This window comes from Chenopodium album, chromosome 11 (genome assembly GCF_948465745.1).
Source record: "Chenopodium album chromosome 11, dcCheAlbu1.1, whole genome shotgun sequence".
Lineage (NCBI taxonomy): Eukaryota > Viridiplantae > Streptophyta > Magnoliopsida > Caryophyllales > Amaranthaceae > Chenopodium > Chenopodium album.
Window position 1 is genome coordinate 40,887,047 of NC_137844.1, and position 11,593 is coordinate 40,898,639.

Sequence of the window (11,593 nt, forward strand, 5' to 3'; positions counted from 1 at the left end):
GAATAACTTATACAAGACTCGGTCTAATAAGAAGCGCAAGCAACCTACATTCAAACCGGGAGATCTTGTTTGGTTACACTTGAGGAAAGAAAGATTTCCAAGCAAAAGAAAGAACAAACTCATGCCTAGAGCCGATGGTCCCTTTGAGGTGTTGGAAGCATATGGTGAGAGTGCCTACAAGCTTGACCTACCAAGTGAATATGGGAATGTAAGTGCTACTTTCAATGTTGGTGATTTGTCTCCTTACTTGGATGATGTGAATTTGAGGGCAAATTCTTTCGAAGAGGGGGAGAATGATGTGAATCAAGAGGGCAATTATTCTGAAGAGCCAATTACATTGATTGTGAGTCCAATAGGGTTCGAACTTGGAGGGAAAAGTCAAGATTGAGTCACTTTCTTGGTGATCAAGGAAAGAAGTGAAGAGAGGTGATGCGCGTGAGGTGGGTTGGTGGCGGCGGCATGAAATGGAAGAAATTTTATACTTAGTTTTTCTTAGAGTTTTGCTTGCAAGTTTTTACCTTTCACTTGAAAGGGTTTTTCTTGGTTTAAGCACTTAGGATTAAGTTTATTTTCTCTTATTCAGTTGCTATAAATTTCCTAAGTATATTAGGAAAGTTTTTAGTTAATTAAGTAAAGTTTGTTTAGGATTAGTTTCCTATTCTAATTAGAAGTAGTTTCCTATTTTTGTTAGGATACTTGGGGGGCAAGGTTAGGGGTTTGTCCTAATCCTTGTAGGGATGGAATCAACTTATTTTAAGTCTATAAATAAGGGATTTTCGTGGACTTTAGAGTCATTGAAAATCAGATTAATTCAATACAATTGTTTAGCTTTGTTTGAACACTTTCTTGCTAATTGTCAATTCAAGGAGTTGTCTTGATTGTTAGAACGTGCAATTCTTAGTTCTAGGAGTAGTCTAAGATTTGTTCATCAAAGTATCTAGTTCTAGGAGTAGTCTAGATAATTTGATTAGGCATTGAATCCGTTCCAGGAGTGGTCGTTTTCAAGGTCATATCCAGTTACTTTGACTCGTTTTTGGTTCGAATTTCTTGTTAAGAACGAATCTTTATTCTAATTGTGTGATTTTAGATCTTTTATTAGGTTAAAGGGCTTTAATCCACATCAGCAACCAATTGCAATACTCTAATAAACCTTCAAGTTAGCTTAATTTACATATTTTAGAGGAATTATTAGTTCATCCGCACCTTGGAATTGTGAGTTTGATGGACATATGGTTGATGATTGGCAGATTAATCCTTTCAAAATGATATTACAATATACTTTGTATTTATATGTAGAAGTATAAAGTATTTTCAGTTATTATGCTTGTAGCAAATTACTTATTTAAGTATTAATTTTAGTGATGTGGGTGTCATTTTATTTATTTTGGTATCATATTAGTTATTTACGTGTCAAACACATTAATTAAAATCTTAAAAATGGTAGAGTACGAATATTGTAACGAAAAACTTTGAGATCAATTTAAAAGAATTAATTTTTGTTTTTTTAAAAAAATTGGATGATTATTGGTCTAAATGAAGTTGTTATTGAGTGTAAAAAAATAGAAAAAAAAAACTTCTACAACACATGAGCCACAAGTAGAAATATCTTTTTTCTCTAGATAATAACTACTTGCTCCATTTTTTTTAGTTGCAACACTTTTAAATTCATGGACTCATAGGCAATTTTTGAAGAGGAGAGAGATGTATAGAAAATAAGAGGAACCCATGTGGGTAGGAGAGAGATATAGAGAAAGAAATGTCAAAAATGGAAAGTTCTGCAAGTAATTAAAAATTTCCAAAGTAAGAAAGTGTTAAGAAAGTGTTGCAACTAAAAAAACAGAGGAAGTAATTAAAGTTTGCGAAATTATCCCATGACTTTCACTAATGGAAAAAACTCTATTCGTAACCCTCCTAATTGTAACGGGCAAACATAATGTACGTTACAAAAATGTATTTGTAACTAGTAAATTTAATGACCGTTACAAAAATTGTTTATTTGTAATTGGAAAAATTTTGCCCTATACAAAAAGTCTAATAATCGTAAATGACAAAAAGTCAAAAAGGATTATTTCGAGGTTTTTAATGGAATCCCTCAAGAGACTAATCAAACTACAACTCACGTATGACTTGAATACCTTTGTCGGATACAGACCATTGAACTACATTTGTTGACATTGACTCATAAAATAAAACATTTCAAAGTTTCCCAATTCCCAAAATACACACCTAATCATGTTTCAAATATTTGTATTCTATTCGATTGATTTTCACTATTCTAAACTTATCATAACTTAACTGAACTTTTTTGAACTTATTTGGACTTATTAGAAATTATCTGACTTTATTAAAACTTATTTTAGTTGTAATTTGAACTTGGATAACTCTTATTAGAACTTATTTTTCCTAAACTAAACTTATCTTAACTTATATGAACTTATAAGACCTGAAAATAAGGTGAACATAACAGGCCCTAATTCTATTCAAATTATATTTACCACAATTAATAAATGGACTTCAACAATCAGAATCGAATTGAATCATAGAAATCCAATATTAAATCATACAATATTTGTTATCATATAGATTTCGAATTTTGTAGATGCCACGGAAGCTAAGCTAACACGCATAATGCGTGCGCATAACTATCCATGTCCGAAAAGTTATTTCAGTTTTTGGCAACATAATGAGAGAAAATATAAAATTAAATATTTTTGAGGATATAAATGTCCGCACACTATTGTTAAGGTTCAATAAAAAGGCAATTAACGTTAATGCGGCAGATAAGTGTATAAACATGTTATATGGTATAATTGTCGAAACACTAACATATGAGTTAAGTCATTAAGTCACATAAGAAAAAACTAAGAGGCAATTGTAGGGAATTTTTCAAACTCAACTTTGAGCCCACTGTGATCATGCTTTTAGGCATGGTGGTGTCCAAAGGAAAGGAACTAGAAATAAAATAATCGCCAACAAATTTTAGGAACTTGTAAACCGTTCACGGGTGTGAAGATTACACCCCATTCACGATCAGAGAGATCGCTAACTCCATAGTGGTCCGGAACCATGACTGAATATTCAGGGATGATGGTACTAATCCAACCTAAAAGTGATTGAACCCGCCCTAAATTGGCCTCTACTTAGTTCTTATGATATTCATGTGCGCTTTCCGATCAACATACATACATCAAATTAATCCTAAGCATATTTAATCTATGTTGGTTGATTGTTAATGTACAAATAAATCTATTATTGGCGATCACTTGAATTAAAATCATATTAACTTAAATCAAATTATTAATTATCTTATTAGGCGTGATTTCAAGTACAAATTCCCTTTAAACATGCAGAAAAGGGCGTGATTTCTTTAAGTGTTTAGCCTAGATGTTATGATTAGGTGGCTGGATGACATGATTAATTATCTGGATGATACATGATTAATTGCTTTAATGATATTTTTAAGTGTTTAGGTTGAATGATGGATATGATTATGTGACTGGAAGACATAGTTAATTATCTGTATGATATAATTAATTTTTTAGATGTTATTACAATGTTGATAATTAGAGATATTAATAGTGAAAAACATGTGTTGGCAAGCGTGATAATATAAAGGTGTCAACTAAAAAAAAAAAAATAGAGGAAGTAGTTAATTTCCCTCAAGAATTCCCCCCTTTTTTTACATATTAATGTGTTGTCAAAATTTAATTAGTAGTAACTTTTTAATAAATACCATGTACTATTCATACACACTTCTTTAACTGTTGGAATAAATATACTCCCTTCATTTCGTAATAGTCGCTATAGTAGGTCTTACCCAAAGTATTAAGAAATTTATAGGGTAGGGATCGTAGGTGTAGGGAATATTTCAAGCATCCCACACTTGAGCCCCACTGTGATTATACACTTAAGTATGGTGGCGTCCAAAGGGAAGGAAGCTAGAGCAAAAGAGTCGCCAACAGGTTTTAGGAACTTGTGAACCGTTCATAGGGTGAAGGTTATACCCCTTCACGATCCAAGAGATCGCTAACTCCATAGTGGTCCTGAACCATGACTGGATATTCGGAAAGAGATTGAACCTGCCCTAAAAAGACCTCTACTTTATTCTTCTCATATTCATGTGCGCTTTCCGACTAACATACAATCATTATATTAATCCTAAACCTGTTTAATCTATGTTGGTTGAATATTAATGCACAAATAAATCTCTTATTGGTGACCACTTGAATTAAAATCATATTAGCCTAAATAAACTTATTAATTTTCTTATTAAGCGTGATTTCAAATACAAATTCCCTTTAAACCTCCAAGAGAGGGCGTGATCAAGCAATACCAATAATATTAAGCAACAATAATATTAACACAACAAATCATCATCATCATAACAATATTCTCATCCAAGCATAATAATATTTGCAAGATCCTAGACATGATACTAACAAGATTAATAACAAATCCTAACATATCACTAAGCAATAAAGATCAAAGCTTTAATCCTAACACGACACTAACATGATAGAAGAAATAGGAAGCAACCTAATCATGATACTAGAAAGCAATAAATAACATCCTAGCATGATACTAGGAATTAAAATAATCTAGACATGCTTTCTAAAGATATAACAATAAAATTACTCACTTTGTTGCCTCTTATATCTTTCTATCAAAACAATACACGCGTTAGTAACTTCAATGAAAGTATTAAACAATTAATTTTAAATAATTGAAATAAGATTTGGGACCAATCCCTTAGAAATATCAACCTTTCACGTTTAGGGCGAAGGCAACCTTGAGCTTGGTTACGTGTGTCTAAGTCTCGTGATGGACGAATGGTGTTTGAAAAGGCAAGGCTTAGAAAGAGGGAGAAAGAATAAGCTTCTAGCTTTAAGAGAGAAAATAGAATAGATGATTGTTAAACGGAAAATATGATCCTATTTATAGAGAAAAACCTCCGAAAACGATCAGAGAAGATCGAATTTTAATCGAAGTAAAACTTCACCCATCGCGGCGTGTCAAGACCATCGCGACCCGATAGCTCTGTCACGGCGTGACAGGACCACGACGCGATGGCTCCATCGCGGCGCGATGATGCTGCTGGATAATTTTTAGCCGTACGGATTCCATTATCGAATATAATTCAATAATTAGAGTCCGTACTTTATCTTTTAAAATCATATTAAATCTTTTAAAACACTTGTTTTATTCTAACTAAAATTCTTTATTTTTTCTGAAAATATAATTATTAATCCTAATCTCTTTAGAACTTAAAATAACCTTCTAGACTATTCTAGAAAATTAAAGTAATTCCTAATGACTTTAGGAATGATAATTAAATGGACCCTCCACTTGATCATTGGGTCACCCATAAAACTCATTTAATATCCAATTTAATATTTGGGCCATAACTTCCTTATTATTCATCGGAATTGGGTTTATAATATATTGTCAGAAAGCTCTTTTTGAGCCCCATCTAACTACACTATTATTGGACCCATATCATGGACAAATTTAAATTGGATTGGACATTTTCATAAATAAGATATGAAATGAAATATTTTCGAAAACAGAAAGAAATGTTTTTAAAAACAGAGTAATCATGAGACTCTTTCATATTTCACCTCGTTCGATAATCAAATGACGCGAAAGGTACTCATCACTGGGTTTGGTTTTGGGGAGACACAATTTGGTGTCTACAGAAGCCCCCACTTTGACTGAGTTTGGAGAAATGTAAGTTTCAAAAACAAAAGTCAAAGTAGCGATAGGGACGGAGAATGATTCAGAACGTTCTGCGATCCTAAATCATTCTTGCAACGCCGATACCTACAAACTAACGTTAGTTAAACAGATAAAAGACTTAGAAACGCGTATGTTGCACCGTCGAGCACACATCTCTGAAGTAACCGATTTTGTTTGCTGCATTTTTGTTGTGACGACCTTCCACAAGCTAGGGAACACCATCGTTGAAAGTGACTGCTTGTAGCCATCTTCAATTTTTCGGCGACAATCTTCCACAAGCTTGGGAACATCATCGAAGATCGCTGCTTGTAGCTATCTTCAATTGGTGAGGCAGTACCTCACCACAGCAGTGCCTCGCCACTATAGACAATCTCCTCCTTGCTTCGGGACATCACCGAAAACTGCTGCTTGTAGCTGTCTCCAAAATCTTGTCTATACCTTGACTTGATCATTTGATTGACGACCATCCACGTCTCGGGAATCGCGATCCACCACTTCCTGAGCGATCCACTGAACGACAAACTTCCACGCCCCGGGAATTCTTTTTGTGAACCACTACGTCTCGAACGATCCATTAGACGACGGTCTTCCATGCCCCGGGAATTCTTATCATGAGATTCTACGCCCTAAGGAACTCACAAGTGAATGATGACAAATTTCCTCGCCTCGGGCAACATGTCGTAGACTCCTTCGTCTTGAGTAGTCTTCTGAATGATGATTTTCCACGCCTTGGGAAGCTTAATAGTTTAACAGTTTCCACGCCTTGAGAGTCCTGCCGTGAGCTTTTACGCCTTGAGTAGCTCGCAAATGAAATTTCAGTAAGTACCCACGCCTTGGGAAGCAATCGCCAACTTCTACGCCTTGAGAAGTGTGCATCAATCGACAATTTTCTTCGTCTTGGGAAAACTTGTCCGATAATTATAGGTCTCTTCGCCTCGAGAAACTTGCTGTGTGAGTCGTCCATGCCTTAGGACACAATTAATTTTTAAAAAATCAAAGTTGTTCGACAACCTCCATATCTTAGGGAACGCAGTCCAAGATTGCTTCGCCTTGAGCTATCCTCTCAAATCGGGTGACAACTTTCTCATCTTAGGGAATGTTGTCGAAGATCACTACGCCTTGAGCCGTCTTCTCAAATTAAGGTGACATCTTCCACATCTTTAAGGGATGTTGTCGAAGACCATTACGCCTTGAGCCGTCTTCTCAAATTAAGGTGACATCTTCCATAAGGGATGTTGTCGAAGACCACTACGCCTTGAGCCGTCTTGTCAAATTCTCTCATCTTCACACCTTGGAAGTGATAGCTTCTCATGTCTTGAAAAAAAACTTGCGTCTTTTTCCTTAGACCTTTGTAAAGATCACTTGTCCGTTTGGGACTTAGTGCACATGCATCTATATTTTAGACTATAGGACTTTGCTTACGTTTTTCTTAGGGTTGACCTAAGGCTTGCTGTTTTTGACTTATTGTGTTTGGTTGACTTGAGGTTGACTCAAGGTTTAATGTAATTGATTTTTTATGTGACTTTATGTGTTTTGACACGTGTGTGTAGACTCAACTCGATGTGATATGACATGACTCGTGTATGCATTGTGTTTGTGCTCGTGCGACTTAAAATGCAAAAAAGAAAAAATTTTCCATCATTTTTGTGGAGGGTACCGACTTTCTCCCAGAAAAAGAAAGACGTAAAAAAGAATCGAAGTGAAGTGCTTGAGTGTTTGCAGTGCATGTTGAATGGGCTTAGTCAAGTGTATGCATTGATGTTGTATCTCATGGTGCAAGGATTATAGCATCCTAGGCTATCCTAGTTGATGACTCGATGATGAAAGTATTTGGATTACTTAGGCACAGAGGCTAAGTACTTCATACTTTGTGATGCAATGATGATTACAAGTGATGACTGATTTTAATATGACAAAGCATGTTTCAACGTTGTGTTAAGATTTCATGACAAAGGGTTCCTATGGGAAGGATTATTTGGCCATGTATATGTGATGTGTGTGAAAGTGACACTAAACTTTGGCCGTAAGGGCTAAGTGTGGAAATATATTTTGTGAAAAGTCAAATAGTGGTGACTCTTAGGCTGGGTAGGCTTATGAAGTAAGGATCAAGCCCCAAAGTCTAGCTCTAAATGGATAGGGATGAGCATTGGAAATCCCTTGATATGATCATGATGTGAGTATGTGAATGTATGAATGCATTTTTATTACAGCCGCACCTTAATGTGAGGTTGTCTACGTATCCATTAGGAATCAGGCCGAACGTAGCTCTAGCCAAACCTCGCATAAGTGTTATACCTCAAAGAGGTTTTTTAAGGGTTGTAACTGAAGGATTTATGTCTTCGTCGTGTGCAATTACTAGATATATAAATGGATTAAATTATGGAGATAATTAAGTTCGGATATTTGGGTCGTCGTTTTATCATAGCTAGAGGTACTAACGATCTTTGGGCTAGTAAAATAGCCCAAAGCCCAATTGGACGGATCCTATAAGGTCACACAAAGAGTCTAGATCGGGCACGAGAGGACAAGGCCCATGATGGGCCTCATCCTCTAGTATGGCCGGCCATATGGAGTAAGTTTGAGGGTTTTGGGCTTCCTAACCCTAGTCTAATTGTAATATGATTATAAATAGACTAGGTGCCTAGGGTTTGCTAAGATGTATGCAATTATCTGATCAGTGTGATCAAAGCCTAATTAGCAAACACAAGACCAACCCCTCTCAAACTCTCCTCTCTCTCACGGCTCTCTCCTCCTCCCTTGACGCCAGTGTGGTGGTTCGTGGTGGTGGTAGATCGTGGTGGTCGGTTAGTCCAATAAAGGTGGTGATCGTGGTTTTCCTCAATCACTCGACCAATCTAGTATTGGTGGACGGCTCGTTCGAAGCTCGTGGACTAAGTAGAGGAGCAACGCTTGGGCTCTATTCTCTCCCTGATTTGTCAATCAAATTGCTACGTGGAATTCATGCTTCAAAGGTATGATTATGTGTCTTGTGTGTTATGCATGTGATCTTGGGATTAGGAACTTTTATGAATATGATTCATGATTTTCTGCTGCGTAGTACCTATAAACTCTTACAGTGGTATCAGTTAGCCTTTTGCATGAACGCGTTTGATCATATTAATACGATTAATTTGAAGTCCATGTTAATTTTATAATCAATTAAGAGGGAGAAATTAATTTAATTATGGTTCAATTATTATATTTAATGTGATTAAACTTTTGGAATTGATTAAATGTGATTTAATTATGCATAAAATAACCACGAAGAGGACCGAATTAAGCCCTAGATCATTCGAAATTTTCAAACCCTAGAACCCTAATTCGAATTATTTCGAAAATTCATAGCCCTAAAATATGATTTTCTGCTTGATTTTTAATTTAATTCGATTTGTTTTATGCTTCATAATTTTAATCGGATTGATTTATGCATAAAAATGTTTTGTGTATGATCATCGATTTAATTTTAAGAGTTAGAATTAAATTGGGATTAATTATATGATGAACCCTAATTTTAATATTGAATGATGATTTAATTTTAATTTTTGGACTGATTTGATTTAATTTTATAAAAGTTATTTTAATTAAATTAAAAACATAAAAAAAAATTTATTTTAGGTCGGCAGCCGCGGCGGCTGCCGACCAGGTGGCAGTTCAAGAGGGAGGGGAGGGAGGGCGACGGTCCAAGGTGGCTGGGGCAGCAGCTGTGCAACATGCTGCTGCAGTGGCTGCCACTGCTACTGACTGCTGTTGCCTTGCGGCAGTGGCTGCAAGTGAAAGTGAATGCTTTTACTGCAAGAAGAAGGGGCATTGGAAACGCAATTGCCAGAAATTCTTTGACTTCCTCAAGAAGAATGGAGCATCAACCTCAGGTATTATGTTATAAACATTTTAACTTTCACTTTGGTATGTGATACTGTAGGAAGTATTTCAAGCCATCCTACACTTGAGCCCTACTGTGATCATACACTTAAGCATGGTGGCGTCCAAAGGGAAGGAAGCTAGAGTAAAAGAGTTGCCAACAAGTTTAGGAACTTGTAAACCGTTCACAGGGTGAAGGTTACACCCCTTAACGATCCATGAGATCGTCAACTCCAATAGGTCTGGAACCAAGACTGGTGTTCGGGGATGAATGTACAAATCCAACCTAAAAGAGATTGAACCTTCCCTAAATAGGCCTTTACTTCATTCTTCTCGTATTCATGTGCGCTTTCTGACTAACATGCAATCATTAGGTTTACCCTAAACCTGTTTATCTATGTTGGTTGATTATTAATGCACAAATAAATCCATTATTGGCGATCACTTGAATTAAAATCATATTAGCCCTAAACAAGATTATCAATTATCTTATTAAGCGTGATTTTAAGTACAAATTTCCTTTAATCATGCATAAAAGGCGTGATCAAGCAATGACAATGAATAAGATATATCAAGCAACATAATAAAAATAATAATTATAATCATGTTAAAAATAAAGCATAATAATAGCAAGATCCTAGGCATGATACTAACAAGATTAATAACAAACCCTAGCATGTCACTAAACAATAAAAATCAAAGCTTTAGCCCTAACATGATACTAACATGATATTAGAAAAGAGAAAAAGGCACCCTAAACATGATACTAGAAAGCAATAAAAACATCCTAACATGATACTAGGAATTAATAAATAATAAACATGCTTTCTACAAGAATAGAGCAATAAGATTACATACTTTGATGCCTCGTACCTCTTTCTAATAACAAAATACACACGTTAGTAACTTCAATGAAAATATAAAATCAAACAATCAAATTAAATAATTGAAGTAGAGATTTGGGACCAAACCCTCAGAAATTATAACCTTTCACGTCTAGGGCGAAGGCAACTTCGAACTTGGCTAGGTGTTTCTAGATCTCGTGTATGCGGAATTGTGTTTGTGAAAAGCTAGAGAGAGATGATGATTGTAGAATTGATCATAGATGAGAATTGATTGTTTTTGATGATAAAAAAGGAGGTTTAGGACCCTATTTATAAGAAAACAGTCCGGAAATAGGTAGAATTTGATAAGGAATAAAACTCCACGCTGTCGCCGCAAAACCAACTTGTCGCTTGGCGACAGCCTAGTTTCCTACGCGCTTTCAAACACGGAGTCCACTTATCAATCAAAATTGACTCATAAAGTCCGTATGAAAACTGAAATCGTATTTTTTATAAAATAATATTTTATTCCAAGTAAAACTTATCAAAATATAATTATTAATTCTAATTTTATTAGGAGTTAAGAGAACCTTCTAGAGAATTCTAGAAGACTATAATTAATTCTAATAACTTTAGGAATAATAAATAACATTGGGCCCTCCCCTAGATCATCGGGCCGCATGAAAAGATCAAACCGGGCCCAATTTAGTATTTTGGCCATAACTTCCTCATTATTCATCGGAATTTGGCTTATAATATATCATTGGAAAGCTCTTTACAAGCCCCGTCCAACTACACTATTATTGGACCCTTGTCGTGGACTAAACTAAACTGGATTGGCTATTTTCATAAAATAGAGTTGTTTTTCGAAAACAGAAAGAAAGAATTTTTGATAAAAACCAACCGCAACACCTGACCTTTCACACTTTCACCTTATTCGATAATTATTCGACGCAAAAGGTATTCATCACTGGGTTTGGTTTTGGGGAGACACAAATGGGTGTCTACAGAAGCCCTCACTTTGACTGAGTTTAGAGAAACGCAAGTTTCGAAAACGAAAGTCAAAGTATCAATAGGTACGGAGAATAATTCAGAACGTTCTGCGATCCCAAATCATTCTTGTAACGCCGATACCTCCAAACTAGCGTTAGTTAAACAGATAAAAGGGTTAAGAA